The sequence below is a fragment of the Thermobia domestica genome, chromosome 12 (assembly GCF_964235325.1).
Source record: "Thermobia domestica chromosome 12, izTheDome1.hap1.1, whole genome shotgun sequence".
NCBI lineage: Eukaryota > Metazoa > Arthropoda > Insecta > Zygentoma > Lepismatidae > Thermobia > Thermobia domestica.
This window is the reverse complement of record NC_137465.1, coordinates 201,656,282-201,678,696: the sequence shown is the minus strand read 5'-3', so window position 1 is coordinate 201,678,696 and position 22,415 is coordinate 201,656,282. Positions and strand designations below refer to the sequence as shown.

Sequence of the window (22,415 nt, the reverse complement as noted above, 5' to 3'; positions counted from 1 at the left end):
ACCAAGGCTAAATGAGACTTAGACCTACATTTTAACGTGGGATCTGAATTGCATGAACTCCTACCGTGAATGGAACCCAACTCTATGTATAAAGAGAGTTATGGAATCTAAGTAATAACCAGTTCAACACCATTGCCTGTTTCCAATCGTGTCGCCACGTTTGGCCTAATCCTCGTTTCGCCTAACCAATTATCTGACACTTTTATGACAGATAAATGATAAGATTTGTGTCCGCCATTTTAGGCGAAAAAGGATCCTCGTTTGGCCTAATCCTCGTTACGCCTAAAATGGCGGACAATAAGAAAAAATCGTGGAAATTCAACTAGAGGGAAATTATATAAGAGAAAATTCCCTAGTATATAAAGAATTAAGAAATGCAAAATATATAGATTAATATTATATTAACTATTTTCGAGGAGTTAGGATTACCAAAACTCCTTTATGTATTTACTAGGACCATGGATATATACGAATATATATGAGTCTAGTCTGTGAATTGCCATATTGAAGAAAATAGTTTGAATTTAACAGGTTTGCGTATGTAAATGGAAATAACAGCCTTTTCGTCTGGACAAGTGGCCATTTTTATTGAGGCTCAAGATACAAAACTTATCAAAAAGAAGGAGTCAGAGTCAGAAATCCGTATTATGCCTACTAAAATATGGGGGGGGGGGGGTATTATCAACTATACATTGCACAAGATTGGTACAAATGAATATGGATACATAAATGCTACATTAATTTTGTTAAATTGAAAACAATGGATCCAAATGTGCAAAAAATTGAATTTTGTAACCTCTTCATCATCATCTACTAAATGGAAATCCATATCGTCGTCGTCCTCTGGTGAATCACCATTTTCTCGGTTTTCTATTCCTCAAAAACCTCTTTGTAAAACGTGAGCTTTGAATCGTCAAACCCTTCGTAACTACAAGCGGAGTTAATTATACCTATCCGTATACATTTCTAAACTGAATGACTATATTTTGGAAGAGTTTGTAACCTTTTATGGACTAACCTAGGGTGAATATTAATTTGCCAATTATCCCAATATATGAATTTGAAATATAGCAAAACAAAATGTGCAAATGTTGAGTTTGAGCAAAACAGTGCCAGAAAGAGAATCAGAAATGGTAAATAAGTGGAAAAATTTTTTAACGTGTTGTACCAGAAGCATGTTATAATTTTGAATGATAATTGACACGAGACATTTTAAGAAAGAGGTTCTGCTGAAGCTGAAGAGACCGTTTAGAGAAGAACCTAATCCAACAATGTTCTGTTCAAAGTAAAGAGTTACCCTGAAATACAAAACAAACGACTTAACCATAGATAGTCCACTCACCTTGTCTTTTTGGCTGCATTTCGTTTCCAGTTTTTCATGTGTCTTGTATGTTTTCTAGACAATTTTGGTGTTGTCTGATAACAAAATTATGATCATTGCTGCTTAGAGTATCGTTTTCTTTCGATTTTGCGTGCATTTGTCTAGTAATTATTAAAGAAAAGCAAATAAGCACAGAAAAGTTTCACGAACAGTTAGGTTAAGATGTATAGTGTCTCCATTTTCAGTCCAGGGTGCGCGGTGGCTCAGTGGTAAAGCGTTCACCTCCGGTGCTTGGGATCCATGGTTCGATCCCAGCTCGCGCCATGTGGACTTTGTGGTGGACAAACACCGTGCTCATGGGTTTTCTCGAGGTTCTCCCGTTTCCTCCCACTTTCTTCATTCCACCATTTCATTCATTTCTCATCATCGCCGTCTCCTTTAGCCTAACCGGCATAACCGTGGGACGTAAAACTAAAGATTTCATTTTCTTTTTTTTTTTTCAATTTTCAGTCCAAAAATAAAAAAATAATGAAAGCACACACTTCAAATTCTGCCAAATAAAATTTCGAATGATTTACGAAGAGTTGCAATAAATATTCAGATTACTAAACTAATCCTATACAGTACGAAACTTCAAATTGTTTGAAATATGGAATTAACCGGGTTTGATTCTGCATTTTTCATTAGGTTATTTGCAGGTTTGGGATTTAACAGTTTATGAAACTGAATATGGAGGAGGGATTTAACTGGTTTTGCGTCTGTATTTCTCAGTTCTTCACATAGTACGGAAGATTTTTTTTTCCGAAAAATTTCCCTCCAGTTTTATCTCCACGATTGTTTTTATAGTCCACCATTTTAGGCAAAACGAGGATTAGGCCAAACTAGTATCCTTATTTCGCCTAAAATGGCGGACGTAAAGCTTATCTTTTATCTGTCATAAACGTATCAGATAATTGGTTAGGCGAAACGAGGATTAGGCCAAACGATGCAAGATCGTTCACAATCCATCGATTCTTGTGAGTAACATTAGATCACACAAGTATTAGATCTCAAACACTGTTCGAGTGTTGTATGATTTATAGTATAGAATCTATAAAGTAACAAATTGTTTGTACGAACATCATGAGGAGCACTTATAGTTTTAAGATGCGAGAGTCATTACGCAATATTCTACAGGGTGTTTCAAAACAAGACCGACAACGTTTGAGAGGTGATTTCTGACACCAAACATAAGACAAAAAGTATAGACCAACCTGGGTGCACAAATGCTTCATTCCGGAGTTATAGGCTACCGAAAATATATATTTAAAAAAATGAACTTTAAAGGTGCATAGCTCCAATACTATGGGACCAACTGTAGTTGGTTCAAGACTTCACTGAGGAAGTAATATGTGCCCTGTCCAAAAATACATGTTTCTGAATTCTGCGGTACTCGCGCAACAATTTTTGTAGAGGGAGTTTGGCTACGGGCATATAACTTGAAGTACTCACCAACTACCTCTATTAAAGTTTGTTGCGGAAATACCACAGGATTCTGAAAATTGGATATTTAGATAGAGCACGTACTAGTTCCTAAGTGAAGTCTTGACCCAACTACGGTAGATCCCATAGTTTTGGAGCTATGGGCATTTAAAGTTAATTTTTTTTCCGAAGTTTTCGGCAGCGTATAATTTCGAAAGGAAGCATTGTGTACCAAAGTTGGTCTATATTTTTTGTCTTATTTTGATGTCAGGAATCACCTCCCAAACGTTGTCGGTGTTGTTTTGAAACAACCTGTCTCTATACTCCAATAAAAAAAAAAAAATATATAGTTAAAATGTTGTTATTATCACATCAACCGCGAATCCCTCATAATGCGAAAGAATTCTGATAGCTTCTAAATAAAATAAAGAAAAGAAAAGAATATAACTAATTCTATGGCCTATGTAAGCCGGAGATTCAATACCGCGTTCACAAATCTCTCAATTGATTTCTGTCCTTAGCCAACTGGATTCAGTTTTTATTTTGTGTTCCAATTTCTGCGAGATCCATCTTAATATTGTCCTCCCATCTGTGCCTAGGTCTTCCTAATGGTCGTTTTCCAATTGGACTTCCAATTAAGACTTTGAAAATGTTTCTGCTTTGTTTCATTCTGGTTTCATGACCAGCCCACCTGAGCTGTCTAAATTTGATGACCCTAATAAGGTTTGGCAAACGGTATAAAGTGTGTAGTTCTCGTTAAGTTTACGCCATTCGCTACTTCAAAAGAAAAGAATGAAGAAAAAATTTGTACACATTTTTAAAACAAGACTCGAAAATTTTCGAAAAACAGAAGAAAGAAATTCTTCGAGGATCGAGACGAGACTTGTACAGTCCGCAACAAAAATAAAAAACTGCAACATGAGCATTTAAGTTTATTGTGAAACTACGCCTAACAGCGCAGGGAATGAACATAACGTCTAAGTGGCACGAATCACGCCAGGAGAAACCTCGGCGTCCTTCTCTGCACATTTATTTTGGAACAAAAGACTTCGTCGTTTCACAATAAACTTACATGCTCATGTTGCAGGGTTTTTGCTGCGGACTGTACAAAAATGTATGATACGTGGATATCTTATTTCTCGATTCGTGGGTAAACTTTAATACAATTGCAACGCTTTTGAATGGGCTAAGGATACCTCTCCCATCATTTCATTAAAAAGGAAAAAAAATGACTGAATTCAAACCATGATGATGGACCATCAGATTCGAGCGTGGAGCTTCCTGATTATAAAGTGATTCAACTTGTATATATTATATTTAAATTGTATATACGTGTATAGACACCTGTACGGATACAAACAGTTGCAAAAATTGTACTTAATCTATAGAAGGAGAATGAGATAGGCCTATAGCGTAATAAGAGATAAAACATACATTATAATGAAAGTGTTCATACTCACAGCATTACGCTTATTAAAGTTATCATCAGTGTACTAGGTTCTTTCCTTATGCTTCCTCCGGAGAAAATGAACGCTGTGAAGTGTTGGAATCTAACAAATGCTCTGACACGAACACCGCGATTATAACTGGAGTTCACACTTTTACGGGGCTCGAAATGTAGGCGGTATTAATAAAGGTAACAAGGACATTTGGAATCATTTATAGTGCTGTGTGAAGATTATGGAAATAAGGCTCTATGTACTTAGATATTAACACAATTGCTGTGATATTTTCTTCACTACTCTGAATTGTTTAGTTTCCTTTTCTGTAGCGAAGTAATTTTTAAAGAAACATTTGAAGCTTTCAGAAGAAGCATGCCCTGTTGAAACATAGGCTTCAGGATTATGCAATCGCCTGTTTTGTACTCTCCTCTGCCATAAGAATAGTGTCTAAAATATTAAAAAAGTGAAATCTTTAAGTTTTACGGTTATGCCGGTTAGGCTAAAGGAGACTATGATGATGAGAAATGAGTTAAATGGTGGAGTGAAGAAAGTGGGAGGAAACGGGAGAACCGCGGGAAAACCCACGAGCACGGTGTTAGTCCACCACGAAGTCCACACGGTGCGAGCTGGAATCGAACCAGGGACCTCAAGCACCGGAGGTGAACGCTCTACCACTGAGCCACCGCGCCCCCTCTAAAATATTAAAAGTATTACATAAGGAAAAATAATACTATTGGTCATCGGTACATTACAACTTTAACATTCCATTGAAGGTTTCCTATTTATAAACGGAAAGAAAGAATCATGTTTTGCTTAGCCCTTTTCGCTGGCATTTAAGAGGCCCGATCACAGATAATGTAAAATACCGCCAATTTTACAGTAATTATGTGATATCTTCAGATAAAAGAAATTAATCGAAATGTGGAACAAGAGCGCCATAGACAATATTATATTACATGAGATACCGTTATGACGACTCACTTATCTGCTTTCGATTTCCAGCCATTTAGAAAATCGACATTTGTTTTCGCGTTTCTAAATGGCTGTAAACTAAAAGCTACTGGGTGACTCGTAATAACAGTACCTCATGCAAAATAATATTGTCTAGGGCGCTTTTGTTCTACATTTCGATTATGTTTTTTTTAAATTATTTGAAGATATATAATTACTGTAAAATTAGCGGTATTTTAATTTTGTACTGATAAGGCCTCTTAACGCTTTCAGTAGTTCGGATTCATATTAATTCTTATACCTTGATGAAGTCTTTCTCCGACAATCTAACAAATTTGGCAAAAAGGTTGGAGGGAAGTGGTGGCTCAGTGGTAAAGTGTTCATTTCTGATGCGTGTGGCATCTCTGGTTAGATTCCATTTCGCGCCAGATGAGATTTGTGCTGTACAAATGTCGTGTGAGTGGGTTTTCTGGAAGTTTTCTCGTTTCCTCTCACTTTCTTCATTCCACCATTTTATTCATTCTCAATATCACCACTTTCTTTAATCTACACGGCAGGTCTATGGAACACAAAACAGAAAGATTATATTTTCATTTTATTTCTAGAAAAGGCTACACAAATCCAAATCCAAGGAACAGAACAGTTGGATCCACCAGACTTACTTATCAAATGTCAACTCAGGGGCGGATCCAGGACGGACTTCTGGGGGGGCGGTCGGCGGTAATACTGCTACTTTTAAGAGCTCCAAACTTGTTATGGATGGGTTTATTTATATATAAAATAAGAGTTTCCTCTTTCGGGGGGGGGGCGATCGCCCCGACCGCCCCCCTCTGGATCCGCCCCTGTGTCAACTCATGCTTATTCTAAGAATAGCCAAGCAAGAGAAAATGCAAGAAGATAGCAATGGTTCTGTCCTAGTAAATTCTTCTTTAGTAAAAAAAAAGAAAAAATACAAAATGATATTTTTAATAAGAAATAAGTGGAATGAGTTATCAAGTGACTTGGAATTCACAAAAGTATGCGTGCTCCGTTATAACAATGCATAAGAACGGAAACTCTCATACGGTGATTATATTTATTTGTCGTTGAGGTCACTCGGTTAAAAAGTGTAACAGCTTTTTCAAGCTAATAATACTGAGTGAGATTTTTCATGGGTTTTTCTGGATTCACACCAGACAAATGACGGGCTGGTACCTAACTAATGGATTTAGGCCACTTCCTTCTTATTTCTTTCTTCCTCCCAAATTCTCTGGGCAGTGTAATCGCCAGGGGATGTCATGCTTCATACATGTTGGGCTAACATGGTCACAAATGACGAAAGCCTAGAAATCTAATTCCTAATGTTAACCCATTCGTCGACTTGTATATCAGAGTAAACACAGTTGGATAAAGCGAGATTTCTTTTATGATGAGTCAATGTTTCCAAAGTAAGTTCACTCTCATTTCTTAATCCTCTTTTCAAATCGAAAGCGATAGAAATCAATCATTACGGGTTTCAACGTTATCATAAAACAAAGGCTAAAATTAAGCCTGCCAGACGTCCCGTAAAAAAACTGGACAGTCCCGATTTTGGGCCCGAGTGTCCCGCGTCCCCGTAAATTTAGTCGGGACAGGCAAATGTCCCGTATTTTAATACCGTCCCGTTCCTCTTCTCAATATTAGCTCATCGAAAAGTGAATAATTAAAAATTTTGACAATAGCTGGGACCCTGTTAGTAGTACATGAACAAATTATCACACCACCCTCTCTGATTTCATAGCGAGCAAACCAATTAACTCCCAGTGCAGAGTTGCAGTTTGTCCATCAGCAGTAGGGGGCGCAGTGGCTCAGTGGTAGAGCGTTCACCTTCGGTGCTTGGGGTCCCTGGTTCGATCCCGACTCGCGCCGTGTGGACTTTGTGGTGGACAAACATCATGCTTGTGGGTTTTCTCGGAGTTTTTCCGTTTCCTCCCACTTTATTCATTCCACCATTCATTTCTCATAATTACCGTCTCATTTAGCCTAACCGGCATAATCGTGGGACGTAAAACTGAAATATTTCATTTCATTTTCCGTCAGAAGTAAACCGGACATGAAATCTTTGATAAGGTGCACCACCTGAGCTATTGTTGATAATAGCCTACATTATAAGTGAAGTGTATGAACGAGAATGCCTAAACTGAAGTGCACGTTTTCTTCCAATTTGAAGAAGTACCCTTTTCTGAAAGCAACGAAATTGAACTACCAAGTTGATTGACAAAATTTGCCTTTTCCATTGCACACAGTTGAAGATAACAGAAATTATAAATAATAGGCTAAGGGCGGAGAATTGTGCTTTGGTTTGGGACTCAGAAATGTGTAAATGCGGTCCTGACAATCAAACACAATATAAGGGGGAAAAAACAGGTAAGTTTTCGTCAGATTAAACTAAGAAACGTAATTTTAGCAAATACAGCCACGTAAATAATTAAATAAATTCGTATTAATAAACGCACGAAGAATATAGAAGGTAGATTGTATCACTGATTTAAATAAAACGAGATTGTTTGCATATCGTTTTCCCGTAAAGCATTTTTATAAGACGTCACCTTGAGTTTTTAAGCCGATTCTTTTCTAGTTGCATTGTAAATATCTTTAATCGGACAATTAATTGCAGGGAAGGAAGAGAAAAAAATAGCTGCAGCTGAGGGAACTTTTACTTATCATGCTGTTGTTCGTAACCAGAACTACAGTTCATAGGATTGTGTTGGAAAGTTGGGGGGGGGGGGTAGGGAGATCGAAAGGTGTTCCGTATTCTCATGAAAAAATATGGCAGGCTTACTAAAATAGTGAGTAACTGTCTTCTTGAATTTATTCACCACTCCAAGAACATGTTTCGCGTCTATCTTTATTCTTCTATTAAAACCGAAAGTGGTAGGGATCTTGTTCCAGGTATACGTGTGCGTGGGTGCTGCTACCATTTCTGGTTTCCATATATGAGGTGCGTTCGGAGAGTAACCTCCGATTTGTCACTGTGCGTGAAGTAGTGGAGGCAGCATTACCACCTTTGCACAGACGTACGCGGTAAGATCAATCTGCATACAGCCGTGGTAGAATGAAGGTTGTCTGATCATTAGTTCCACTTTTGTAGCGTATCGAAATGTGTGATGCAATAGAAAACTCTGTTAAGAGCGCGCTGTTATACGTTTTCTTACGGCAAAATAGTATTCGGCAGCAGAAATTCATCGGAAACTTTGTGCCGCGTTTGGACGAAGTGTGATGAGTGGAGGAGTTGTTCATGAATAGGTTCGTTCATTTAAAAGTGCACGAACAAACATTCATGACGAAGAGAGGAGTAGCAGGTCATTAGTAATCACTGATGAACTCGTTCAGAAAATTGATGGAAAAGTTCGTGAAAATCGACGTTTCACAATCACAGAGCCTTCCGATGAATTTCCACAAATTTGCAGGACTGTGTTATATGACGTAGTGACACAGGCCTTAAGATGTGGTTACAGGCTGGCTCAGTATTTGAATGTTTATGAAAACTATGTTGAACAATAGAGAAAAGAAGTAATTTTCATATTATATATATATTGTTATTTAATTTGATGTTTCTGTTAAAAAACGGAAGTTACTTTCCGAACGGCCCTCGCACAACTCCATAGGTAAAAAAAAAAAAAAAAACGATAGATAGCAAGATATGTCTTACCTGATATGGAGTCAACATCCTAGGAATAGTATTTTTTTCTTTATCTATCCCTCTATTCATACCGGAAGTGGCAGAAGTGAATGACTTTCGGTTTCAACGCTGATCATCAAAGGACAGAAAAGGTAAGGGATTTACTAAATGGTTTTCTGGCACCAATTCAGCGTTTCAAAAATACGTTCTATCTTCTCAATTAATCCTCTATTCAAACGGAAATTGAGGTTTTGGTGATTCAGTGGTAGAGCATTCACCTCTTGTGTATGGAGCCCCTGCTTCGATTTTTGTTCCCACCAGTTAAGTTTTGTGGTGAACAAACATCGTGTCTTTGAGTTTTCTTGGGATTGATTCTCTCATTTAATCATTCTTCGTTCATTCCGCCAGTTCACTGATTTTCATCATCGCAATCTCTTTTATCCTACACAGCATAACGTAGGACGTGACAGTTTTCTGATTTCATATTATAACGTAATAAAACAAAGCGGTAATAGATAGCGAAAATTTCTTTTTTGAACTCTACTCAGCTTCCTTTGAATGGGTTCATCTCCTCCGTTATACTGTTACTAAAACCAGAGGAAAGATTGTGGTGAACAATATCGTGCTCGTGGGTTTTCTCATGGTGCTCCCGTTTCCTCCCACTTTCTCATTCCACCAATCGCTTGCTTTAATCATAATCTCCTTTAGCCTAACAGGCATAATCGTGGGACGTCAAACTTAAAGATTTCATTTCATTTACTTTAAAGCCAGAAGTAGCAGAAATTTACTACTACTTCCGTGTCGATATGAACAGAGTAAAAACAGTGAGAGAGAGAAAGAAATTATTTGATACAGACTGAGCACTGCAAGAATATGTTCCACATTAAGCTTTATTGCTTTGATTAATTGATTTGATTTTTACGTTTAACCTCGCTTTCAGCAGCTATGCTATATGAGACGGGACCTACTGATTAACGTGGAATCCGAACCACATAAGCTCTTGCTGTTAATCGAACCCGGCTCTCCCACGCCAAAGGCGCGTACGCCAACCGCTTAGCCACAAATGAGCGCTTATTGTTTTATTCATACCGGATCTACTGTAACTGTATGACTTCCGGTTTCAACCTTGATCACCATATTTGATAAAGGGTATACAAGAGTGATTATCAGTTTTTGACATTTATTCTTTCTCGGAGGAATAGGTTCCATCTTTCTACGAATACTACAAGTCGAGGGCACTTACTTTACACTGGTGCATGGGGCCCTTGGCGAGAGCTGGGATAGAACCAAGTGAACTTACTGGTGTACAAACACCGTGTGCGTGGGTTTTCTGGAGTTCTCAGGTTTTCTCAAACTTTCTTCATTCCACTATTTCCTTCATTTCTCATCATCGTCGTTTCCTTTAGCTTACCCGGCATAATCGTACGACGTAAAACTTACAGATATCATTTCATTTGGGGTACATTTACAACTTTTCGTATCAAATTTGATTTCGTTAGAGGAAGAACAGTAACATGAAGCCAGAAGTTGTATTGTTGATGAATTCAGCGTCTCAAGAAGACGTTACATCTCCGTCGTTGTAGCCGGATTCGATAGGTCTACCACTTTTCCAATTTTAATATTGAGTCTCCATGGAGTTACACACACATAAATGAATCTTGAATATTTATTAATTATCTCTTTTAGGTAATATTGTTTATAATTGCTTTAATTATATAATTCTATCAATATAATGGTCTATACGAAAAAACTCATACAATGCTTCGTATGGAGTATTATGCTGTACGGGACAGAAACATGGACATTACGCAAAAATGATGTAAAACGACTGAAAGCTTTCAAAATGTGGGTGTGGAGAAGAATGGAAACAATTAGCTGGATCGAGCAGAAAACACGTGAGAAGGTGTTAGGAATGGTAGGGGAGAAGAGAACAATGTTAGGGTAAATACATACCGAAGATACCTCGCGATCGAGGGCGAGGTTTAAGTCGCGGTCGCTACTTCTATACTGGCACAAACACATGGATTCAAATCGGTAAGCGTATGCCGAAGATGTACACTACATCACGACTAGAAGTTGACCGCGAGTGTGAATTAGTGGTCGCGATAATAAACCACCAAGTTTGTTCTCACATCGATGTTCAGCGAAAGCATCGTTGTGGCTCGTGTTCTCATTGGTTCACCCTGAAGCGCTGCACGGAATAGTTTTCATTTGTTTAGAATTTCATCTGCAGAGGATTGTGTGTGTCTATGCTCGAGAGGTTTTGCTGTACTATTAAATTTGATTATGAAAGACAAAAATGAAATAAACTCTAAGTTTTACGTCCTAAGGTTATGCCGGTTAGGCTAGAGGAGACGGTGATGAGAGATGAGTGAAATGAAAAATGTGGTAGGAAACGGGAGAACCCCGAGAAAACCCACGAGCACGGTGTTTGTCCACCACAAAGTCTACACGGCACGAGCAGGGATCGAAGCACCACGGACACCAAGCACCGGAGGTGAACGCTGTACCACTGAGCCACCGCGCCCCTTTGATTACGAAAGACATATTAATAGAACTAATGAGGAATGTTCCAGCAATATGGGATAAGAAACACAAACATCATAATAGGCACGTTTTAAATAGAGAATAGAAGAAAATAGCAACTGAAATGGGAATGTCAGATAAGCTATTCATATTTGTTAGAGATTTATGCTGTAGCTTATTATTATATAAGGCATTGGTGCTTACAGGGAGGGGGCTTTCGGGGTGAAGTCGGTAAATTGTGTAATTTCTAAAGAAAAAAGAAGCTATTGTTAATCATATCTATGCTTAAAAACTCCACGCCCCTTCCCGTAACAAAAGAAGAATCTACCTTTACTTTTGATAAAGTCAATTATCAAACTAAGGGATTTTTATAAAGGTTTCACTTAATGTTGTGTTGTTGTTTATTCAATTTTGGCGTCTCTTTCAACACCGAGGCTGTATGAGTCGTGGACCTATCTTTCATCGTCAAATCCGAACCATTGAAATGTAAAAATCAAATGAAATGAAATCTTTAAGTTTCAAGTCGCACAGTTATTCTGTGTAGGCTAAAAGAAACGGTGATGATGAGAAATGAATGAAATGGTGAAAAAGAAAGTAGGAAGAAACGGGAAACCCGGAGAAGACCCACCACGAAGTTCACTTGACACGAACTGGGATCGAACCAACGACACCATATACTAGAGTTGAACGCTGTACCAGTGGGCTAATACGACCCCACCACCGAGATGTGTTCAGATTTTGGCAAAAGTGCACTTTGTGCAGAACATTCATAGGAACCAATACTAAAACGAGCCCTGCAGGGCTTCTAACTCCTTCGTTCACTGTCGCTCGCTTACCTATATTTTTTGAAGTAACACTCGAGATCTTACATTTCTAAGATTCGAGAAGAAACTAAAATATACCCAAAATCACTTGTTCTGCTCAAAGTGCACTCTTACCAAGGACCGAATCCCGGACCCCGTACACCGAAGGCACGCCTGCTAGGCACTATACCAGACGGGATGGTTGAAATATAACTTGCACTTCAGAAGATAATCACTATACAATTACCATATTTTGCAGCAACAACCGTATACTTGTATTTCTTCACAGAATGGCATTTTTCTTCAATGAGTACACTATTTCAGTATTAGCCTATATTTACATTCATAACCAACCAGGTGAAGCAGCCGTTCTTTGCACTGGGAGGGTAGAGTGTACGCCAATATTTTGAAGTGAAGAAATGAGTGAAATAAATAAACCAGAAATACCAATGACTTGCCCCTGTTGATATTAGTGGAATAAATAAATGAAATCTTTGAGTTTAACGTCCCACGATTATGCCCTATATGCTAAAGGAGACAATGATTAAAGCAAGTGAATGATGATGGAAGAATTAGTAGAATGAGAAAGTGGGGGGAAACGGGAGTACCTCGAGAAAACTCACGAGCACGATGTTATCCACCACAAACTTACTTGATCGAAGATCGAACCAGGGACCCCATACACCAGAGATAAACACACTTCCACTGAGATAAATAATGAAGAGGAACGCCTTTAGCGCTGCTTATCAGCGTGAGTGAAACAAAAAAGAAGAAAAAGAAATGAAAGTATATCAACGTCTACGACGTTGCTCCAATAAATTGTTTGGTCTGAGATTTAAAAGTTATCGGGTAAATTTAGCAAAGAACTTAGTGATCCCGAAAACTTTGGATTCGACACTAATATAAATCATTTTTGATATGTTATTATTTAGCCCAAGCTCAGAGAGACCATGGGAGTTAAATTCTGCCTCGACTGGCATCAGAGTTGACTTTGAGTTTAAAGTCCCGTTCAGCAGCGAGGCAATATGAGACGTGGACCTACTGATTAACGTGGAATCCGAACCACATGAGCTCCCGCCGGGAATCGAACCCGGGCCTCCCACGCCAAAGGCGCGTACGCTAACCGCTTAGCCACGGAGGAGCTCCGAATGGCATCAGAATTATCACTATTATTCAGCAACCACGAAAACTATAGATTGGGCACTAATATCCGTCGTTTTCGATTCTTTTTACCTATTACCCCCTCCTATTCTTTTAATACAAGAATTTTACAAACAACTAGGGCATTTTCCGATTATTCTTTCTTAAATAAGATTCTATAAACAGAGTTTCATGTTCCGTAATTCACGGGCTCAATTTTGTGTGTGTGTGTGTGATATTAAATTTTGTGCTTAAGTTTTGATTCCCGCCAGCAAAAAAATAGTAGAAACGGCTTGGTATCCGATTAGATGGGATGATTATTTGTCCAGGCCCGTAACCAGCCACAGAGGTTTGGGGGGGCCATGGATATGGTAGGGGGGGCCAAGTCATTAAAATTCTCTTGCACATATCTAGATTTTTTTTTTTTTTTTTTTTGGTGTTGAGGTCTGGAGGGGCCACGAAAAGTTTAGGAGGGCAGGCCCCCTAGCCCTCCTCTAGTTGCAGGCCTGGATCTGTCTGTGGACAAACTTTGTTGCATCTCGATATCTCCATTTTATGTAAAAAGTTGATGATAAATACACACATTATTTAATTGTATTATTTAAACATATTTAATGTACATTGTAAAACATTACATGAATTCTGGCCCCTCATAGCGTAGTAGCTAACATCCTCGCCTTTGGTGCGAGCGGTCCTGGGTTCGATCCCCGGTGGAGACACTCCGGAGAAAAAGTGTAAACGCTTTCTCAGTTTTGCCAGTGAGGTTTTCCTCCTTCACACCAGGCAAATGCCGAGATGGTACCTGACATACAGGTTCCAGGCCACTTCATTCCTTCCCCAATACTTTCCTCGTCCCTTTCCACAGAAATGGTGTCATCGCCGAAGAACGTCATCCCTCATGCGTGACGGACTAACATTGTCAAAAATGCCGAGAGCCAAGAAATCTAATTCCTAATCCTATTGACGGGTTAATATGACGATTGCTACCGTAAGTCCAGAAATCTAATCCTAATTGCATGAGTTTTAAATATCCTAAATTTCTGTAACAAGCACATTGAACTAGAGGTCAGCACGGGCTCGGGCCTACAAACCATATATCATTTCGGGCCCGGGTCGGACCGTAAATTTTTAAATATACAACCATATTTCTCGGTCCTTTTCGGGCCTAACTTTGTAAATATACTGTATAACGATATATATTACATTGTTCTTTCTGGAGAACTTTTAAAGAATAACCGCAAAATTAAACATCTATTTGCTGTAAATAAAAATACAATTTTGCGTTAATTATTAAGTTTCTGTAATTCGGGCTCATTTGATTATCAGATGAGCTCGGACCGGGCTCAATGTAAAAAGTATTTCGGATTCGGACCGGGCTAAAAATTCTGGCTCGTGCAGACCTCTACATTGAACCCTGCACTACAGAAAACTCAACTGGTAAAGTTACAGATTGCTCTAAGTTTTAACGAAAAATTTGTCCTCTTGTAGTAAATAATCCACATATACAGCCAGAACTGACATTACTCTTCAGAAAAACAAACTCTACTGTACAAAAAAGTATTAACTTCGTACCTTATAACTTCTTTCCTTCACTGTCGAGATAGATACACAGTGCGTGTGTTTGTTTGTTGATGATTTATTCGCGAAGGACTCTGACCACGGAATGGAACTCACTTTACTTTGACACTACCAAAGACATTGAGTCAGGCGCAAACGTTGCAACCTGGTTGCTATTTCACCTACCGTACGTACAATTCCCCGTTCCTTCCCCTCCCAAATGTAAAGCTTGCGTCATCAGTATGTTGCCGCAATAATAATGTTTGACATTTACTTAAATAAATAACTCGAAAAAAAGAAAAGTATAAAAGAATCGGCGAAGTGATTTCGCTATCAAGTGTAGAGCGGGAAAGCTACAGTGGTGCCACCTAACAAAAATACCAAAATGCAGTCGACTAAAGGAAAGCGATAGCTTGGACCTCCTTTTTCAAGACAATAAAGTAAAATGAACTGTTTTGATGCTATGATTTAGCCTAGCGTTTCTCAAACTGTGGTTTCTTAGATTGAACATTAATGCAAAGACACAGAAATAACAAAATTCATGTCAACTATGTGCCACATATTATACTTGAGAATCTCAAATAGATGTCCTTTCCATAAATATCATTTAATAACAAAGATCATATAAATTCTAAAATTTCTTGATAGAGGTCAACTAGGCCTACTTAAAACAAACTAATAGACGATTTATTTTCTTCTTTTAATAGCAAAATTTTAAGAAAACTAACAATTCTCGGTGGTCTAGTGGGTACTGCGCTAGTATCTTTGATACGGGATCCTGGGTTCGATTCAGTGGAAGAGGACTTGAGACTTCAACCCATTACGGTGATTTAAATTTAATCTTTATTAAATCTTTATTCTTTAATCTTTAATCGTGATTTAATCTTTAACTGTAGAGAAATGATAAAGAAAGGTGCTTTAAAAGTGACAAACATCAAACAATCACCAACGACAACATCACGAATATAAAGTTATTAAGGAAATTTTGATTAATACTATTTTTAAAGATATAAAGACCCCAAACAAGTGGTCCCCAATTGAAAGAGGTTTGAGAAACTGGGCCCTAATCCAGGAGTGGACTAGGTCCATGTCCCACAACAATTATGCCCTTTACGCTAACGGAGACGGATGATTAAGGCAAGTTAATGATGATGGAAGAATTTGTGGAATGAGAATATGAGAGGAAACGGGAGTATTCCGAGGACACGATTTGTCCACCACAAACTTACAGGCCGGGAACCGAACCGACGCACCAGAGGTAAACGCACTACTATTCAGCTACCGTGCCTCTGGGCTGTGTCCATGGAAAAGTTGATGGTAGAAAATATATGTAATGGGTGGTTGTTATACTCAGAGAGAGAGGAAAAGAATATTGTCATTTATACAGGGCGTTTCAAAACAACAACGAAAACGTTTTGGAGGCGAGTCCTGACACCCAGGGCCGGATTAAGGGAGGGAGTTAGGGTGGCTGTAGCCGCGGGGCTCCAAGAGGACAGAGGTCTCCACTCTGATCAGAATCTCAACTGACTGTCCAAAAAGAAATGAAATCTTTGAGTTTTACGTCCCACGGTTATGCCGGTTAGGCTAAAGGAGACGGTGATGATGAATAATGAATGAAATGGTGGAATGAAGAAAGTGGGAGGAAACGGGAGAACCCCGAGAAAACCCACGCACACGGTGTTTGTCCACCACAAAGTTCACTTGGCGGGGGCTGGGATCGAACCCGGGACCCCAAGCACCAGAGGTGAACGCTCTACCACTGAGCCACCGCGGCCCCCTGACTGTCCAAAAAGAATCATATAAAATGGAATCATGGTCATAAGATAAAATATGACCAACAATATGGAACATATTAACTTTCCTACTGTACTTTCACAGAAATGTATTAGGTGAAGTGAGCAGGGGCCACATATTCTTTTCTAACTCCGGGCTTCCAGATTGGTTAATCCAACACTGCTGACACCAGAATAAGACAACAAAATATACAGCAACCTGGGTGTACAAATGCTTCCTTTCGGAGCTACAGGCTACCAAAAATAAATAATTAAATAAGCTTTAAAGGCGCATAGCTCCAATACTATGGGATCTACCGCAGTCGGGCCTAGACTTCACTTAGAAACTAATATCTGCGCTATCCAAAGATACACGTTTCAGAATCCCGCTGTACTCACGCAATAATCTTTATAGTAGGAGCTCGGCTACGGGCATATAATTTGAAGTACTCACCAACTGCCTCTATAAAAATTATTGCGCAAGTACCGCAGGATTTTGAAACTTGGATATTTGGATAGGGCACATACTAGTTCCTAAGTGAAGTCTTGACCCGAATATGGTAGGTCCCATAGTTTTAGAGCTATGGGCCTTTAAAGTACTTTCTTTTTCATGTTTTCGGCAGTCTATAACTCCGAAATTACGAGCTTCGGCACCCAGGTTGGTCTATACTTTTTGTCTTATCTTGGTGTTAGGTATCATCTCCCAAACGATTTTGGTTCTGTTTTGAAACACTCTGTATATGTTAGCTGCTATAGATATTTCAAATTATGTATATAACCACACGATCTTTATTATGAGACTTAATTTGGGAATAAACATACTTCAATCAAAAGTTTAAAAATTATTTTTTTAAATACTTATACATTATTGTCAAAAATTTACATTAGAAATAGTATTTTAAAACACATTTTTCTGACCAGAACAAAATGAATTATTTAATAACTATACGATTTTTGTTACAGTTTCAAGGACCTAACGTCCTCTTCATCAGACACTGAGAAAAGACAGATGACAGCAAATCTTATATCTTCCTCAGCCGTTAGTTAGCATTTTCATTTATCTTAGGTTAGTAGTTAGGTCCTTGAAACTGTAACAAAAATCGTATAGTTATTAAATAATTCATTTTGTTCTGGTCAAAAAAATGTGTTTTAAAATGTTATTGTGATTATCCAGAACCATGGAGTTTATTTATAAGAAATAGTAATGAATAATTTTTAATTTGTTGTATTTACAGGAAATATGTTCGTTGTTAAATGTATTTTTGGTGGTCGCCATGAAGGGGAGGGTGCAGTGGGCATATGCTCGGTTGCTGAGGGGACTAGTCCATTCGTACCCTAAGCTGCAGGAAATGACTGATAAATGCAAGGAAAAGATAATAGAAAAATTGGTGTATTGAGGAAATGAAGGGGGAAGAAAGCTAAGATAATTCTTAGAGGAGGATTCTGTTCATCATATGTTCACCTAATCAAGGATCAAACCACGAACCACTGTCCATGAAGAACGAAGAACCTTTGATGAACTTCAGCGCCCAGCTTTATGAGGTATGATCCCTAACTTCATTTACTTCCATCAATAATCGAAGTTCGGTCTCTTACATCAAAGACAACTACGCCCAGTTCACTTGCCCAGGGCAATGCATTCACTTTACTTAGGACACAATGGGTCGCGGTGGCTCGGTGGTAACGCGTCCATCTCTTCTGCTTGGGGTCCTTGGTTCTATCCCAGCTCGCGGCAACTGAATTTTCTGATAGACAAACATCATGTGCGTGGGTTTCCTCGCGGTTCTACCGTTTCCTCCCACTTTCTTCATTTTACTATTTCATTCATTCTCATCATCACCGTCTCGTTTAGCCTAGCCGGTATAATCGTAGAACGTAAAACTAAGATTTCATTTCATTTTCACTTAGGACATAACTCGCATAGTGAGCGTTCAAATTAAAAGAGTGAATACCATGTTTACTTTGTAAGTGGATGCAAAATAACAAATAATCATCCACACAAACAATCACAATAGTAGTAAGTTGTTCGTGTCATTTATGCAATGCGTTATTTTTATTGATATGAAGAGTGAGCATTTATTAGTCAGATATATATATTTTGTTTAAATCGAGCACGTGACCAGATCTTGATAAGCTTCTTTAGCGCATTTCCATGTGCTGTCTCAGGGTAGGGTTGCCACCTATCCACAGTAAAACGTAGGGACAATCCATGCAGCTCTTTGATAGATGTACTAGAGTTTCTTTTCCCGTAAGAACGTAATATGATTTTTTATAGTGAAGGTGCGAATTATATATATGTAACTGATAAAAGGAAAGTGAGACAATTTGAGCCATGTAGGCTCTATAAAATATACAGGGTGTCTCAAAAGTCCCCTGACAGGGTAACTCTGTTATTACCAGAATTGCAATAAAATATAATAGGGAAAACCGTCTCCAAATATGTTTTCAATCTAAAGTGAATGAAGTTTTAAAATCGGACAAGCCGTTTGGGCTATACACTCTTTATGCGCCCAATGGTAAATGAAAATGCAACATTGCCATTTACCTGGTGCTGGAGCGGGGAAGGGTGGGACGAAAGGTGGACAAATTTTGAAAGTATATGATGAATTGGGAAATGTTTGAAGTGGTGGCTGGCCATCAACATTTTAGCATAACAGACAGTAATTGCATTCATTTATGTTGTGGATCTAGGTAAATGGCAACGGTGTATTTTTATTTAACATTGGGTGCATAAAGAGTGTACAGCCCAAACAGCTCGTCCGATTTGAAAAAAAAAATCCTTCACTTTAGATTGAAAACACCATATTTGGAGACGGTTTCCCCTCTTACATTTTATTGTAGCTGTGACAGTAACGGATTTTCTTTTGTCAGAGGACTTTTGAGACACACTGTATAATAAAAATATGGCCAATTTGTATAATTTGTAGTCTATGTATAGGCCTATGCATTTCGTATCCAAATACATGGAAATATATATATATATATAGAAACAGTTTACTACCCAACACCAATATAATTTTATTGAAGGAACAGCAGACCTACTGTTTGTTGTTTTTGCTTTAGCTGCTGCCGTTGCCAGGTCTACTGGGTTCAGTTCCAAAGTTGGACGCGTCCGTTTCTAGCAAAATTTGGAAAATTTACCTGGAAGAAATGGATAATTTGCTCGTTTGTGTGCTTAATAATATGTGATTAAGCGAAAGTTGTTTTTTATTTTTCTTTATAAGCGGTTATAAACATGGAACTATTTGGGAAGAGGGCAGAACTACTTCGTGCAAGGTTACCTCATGGTTGGATTGTGGGAAAGTAGCGAGTATTTGTATTCTGAACATGCCTGCAGGTGTATGAGAAGCTCCAGTTGGTATCCTCCTAGGGTGGGCCGAAAACGGCCGAAATTTTTTTTTTTAGAAAATTAATATTGAGTACCATGCAAAAGTTGTATAATATTATATTATGTTTCCTCACCAAAACAGAGCCGGATTAAAAGATATTTAACCGGGCCCCGGGGGCCCGAAAGAACGGTAATTTTGAAAAAAAAAGTAGCCAGCAATGAAAATATTATTAAAATATATTTTTAGAAAGTTAAGTTTCAGTACCGTGCGAAAGTTGTATAATGTTATATTATGTTTCCTCACCAAAACAGAGCCGGATTAAAAGATATTTAACGGGCCCCGGGGGCCTCAAAGAACGTTAATTTAAAAAAATATATATATAGTTGCGAGTAGTGAAAATATTGAAATATTTTTTTAGAAAGTTAAGTTTGAGTACCATGCAAAAGTTGTATAATATTATGTTTCTTCACTAAAATAGAACCGAATAAAAAGATATTTAACCGGGCCCCGGGGGCCCGAAAGAACGGTAATTTAAAAAAAAAAGTAGCCAGCAATGAAAATATTATTAAAATATATTTTTAGAAAGTTGAGTTTCAGTACCGTGCAAAAGTTGTATAATGATACATTATGTTTCCTCACTAAAACAGCCGGATTAAAAGATATTTAACCGGGCCCCGGGGACCCCAAAGAACGTTAATTTTGAAAAATAAAGTTGTGAATAGTGAAAATATCATTGAAATAATTTTTTTTTAGAAAGTTAAGTTTGAGTACCGTGCAAAATTTATAATGTCATGTTTCCTCACCAAAACAGAGCCGGATAGAAAGATATTTAACCGGGCCCCGGGAGCCCAAAAGAACGTTAATGCTGAAAAAATATGGTTGTGAGTAGTGAAAATATTGAAATATTTGTTTTCAGAAAATTAAGTTTGAGTACCGTGCAAAAGTTGTATAATGCTATGTTTCTTCCCCAAAACAGAGGCAGAAAAAAATATTTCAGCAGGCCCTGCGGGTCCGAAAAGTGTTATTATTATTTTTTTAAATATAAATACCATTATTTTAAGTATGTATAGAAAATTGGTTAAGATTCCTAATACTTTAACTTGACCCCAGGATTTTAAATGTTCTGATCTGATGTGCAGCTCTTCGCCTATTGGTGTTCAGTAGATATAATAGTACGGACAAAAATACATAAGGTAAGGTTGAAAAATTGACCAACAAACACCAAACCAGCGCAGAACTCACCACGTGGATGTGGCTACACAGCGAGTTCCTCCCACCTACCTTCCTCTTACTTAAAGCTCCTTAGTTGAATCTTGGAACAAAATATTGAGATTTTTGTTCGAAGCTTGGTAGATACTTTCGTGCTTCCAGTTTTGCTCGAATATAACCGTCTCGTGCAACACTCCCGCATACTTCTGAAGAAGATTCTGTTACTTCCTTTACACACCTCTCCAAAGCTTGTGTGTGGAAGGGAAACGTGACAAACTGAAACATCCTCTTTTCCACAATCATTTCGGTTGGTTCTTCTATTGATACGTTAGCCGAAATTGGAGGTTGCGTTACTATTACTTCTGACCAATCGGTCAAATCGATATAATCCGCATGTTCTTCAGTGCTTTGCCTATTGCAATTGTCAATTAGAACTATAGTTTGGTATTTTCGGCCATCAAAATAGAGACCCTTAAAATTAGTAGCTTTACACTGTAGACGGTTTCTTTTTTCTTTTTCTTTTTTGCTAGTTTCGTACGGATTTTTTTTTTATCTACTACCTTGTCTTAGTTTTGTTCAGTAAATTCATATCTTCTAAAACAGCGGATACAATTTTAGCAGCCAACCTATTCGATATACCTGTTAAATCTTTTGCGGTACTCATTCGTTTAGGGCTCACTATTGTTTATTTAGGTTTACTTTAGATTTTATTCTCCAAATGATTGCTCCATGCGAACTCTTCATCGTCTGAATTCGGGGTGGAAGCGCTTAATGTATGTTCCAAGTACGGGATTGAGGCTAACGATTGTAACCCTCTTATAATTGGTACCGTAGCATCATAATCGATCTGTGTGTCATGCTTTCTTTTGAGCCTATGGGCTTCTGCTTCATCTACATTGCAACTCGTCATTTGTCTCTGATTTCTCTGATCTAATATGAGCTTCCACTCCAAAAGCGGTATATGATTTGATTTACCACACTTACAGGTTAATCTATCGCAGCATTTGCAAGAGAAAATATCACATAACTTCTGAGCACTTTCCTTAAATTTCTTTAATTTGGCTCTTAATGGGGGATATCTCATTTCTTAATGGGGTTAATGATCGTTTTGCATTTTGAGTTATAATTCAAAATCATATGCTTAATTCGAAGTCAAGACAATACAGGAAGAGAGGCTCGCAGCCATATTGTTTCTAGTTTATTTGAATTCAGCAATGTAAGCGCCGCCTTCGGAAAGCCAGTGTTATGTATTTTGCATCCAGAT

At 38.2% G+C, this 22,415-nt stretch overlaps 2 protein-coding genes across 3 annotated transcripts in view; one reads left to right on the top strand and one right to left on the bottom strand.

Moving 5' to 3' along the window:
• LOC145666933 (retinol dehydrogenase 12-like) overlaps positions 1-22,415 on the top strand; it is a 325,956-nt gene that overhangs the window by 27,836 nt on the left and 275,705 nt on the right. The gene's annotated exons all lie outside the window — the stretch shown is intronic.
• LOC145666934 (retinol dehydrogenase 11-like) overlaps positions 1-22,415 on the bottom strand; it is a 149,087-nt gene that overhangs the window by 114,218 nt on the left and 12,454 nt on the right. Inside the window, exon 1 of one of the 2 annotated variants that reach the window (XM_081734540.1) lies at positions 14,857-15,185. The exons of the other annotated variant lie outside the window; for it this stretch is intronic. The gene's annotated coding sequence lies outside the window, so the exon portion shown is untranslated. Of the gene's footprint in view, positions 1-14,856; positions 15,186-22,415 lie in introns of those variants that run through there. 2 annotated transcript variants of the gene reach the window in all.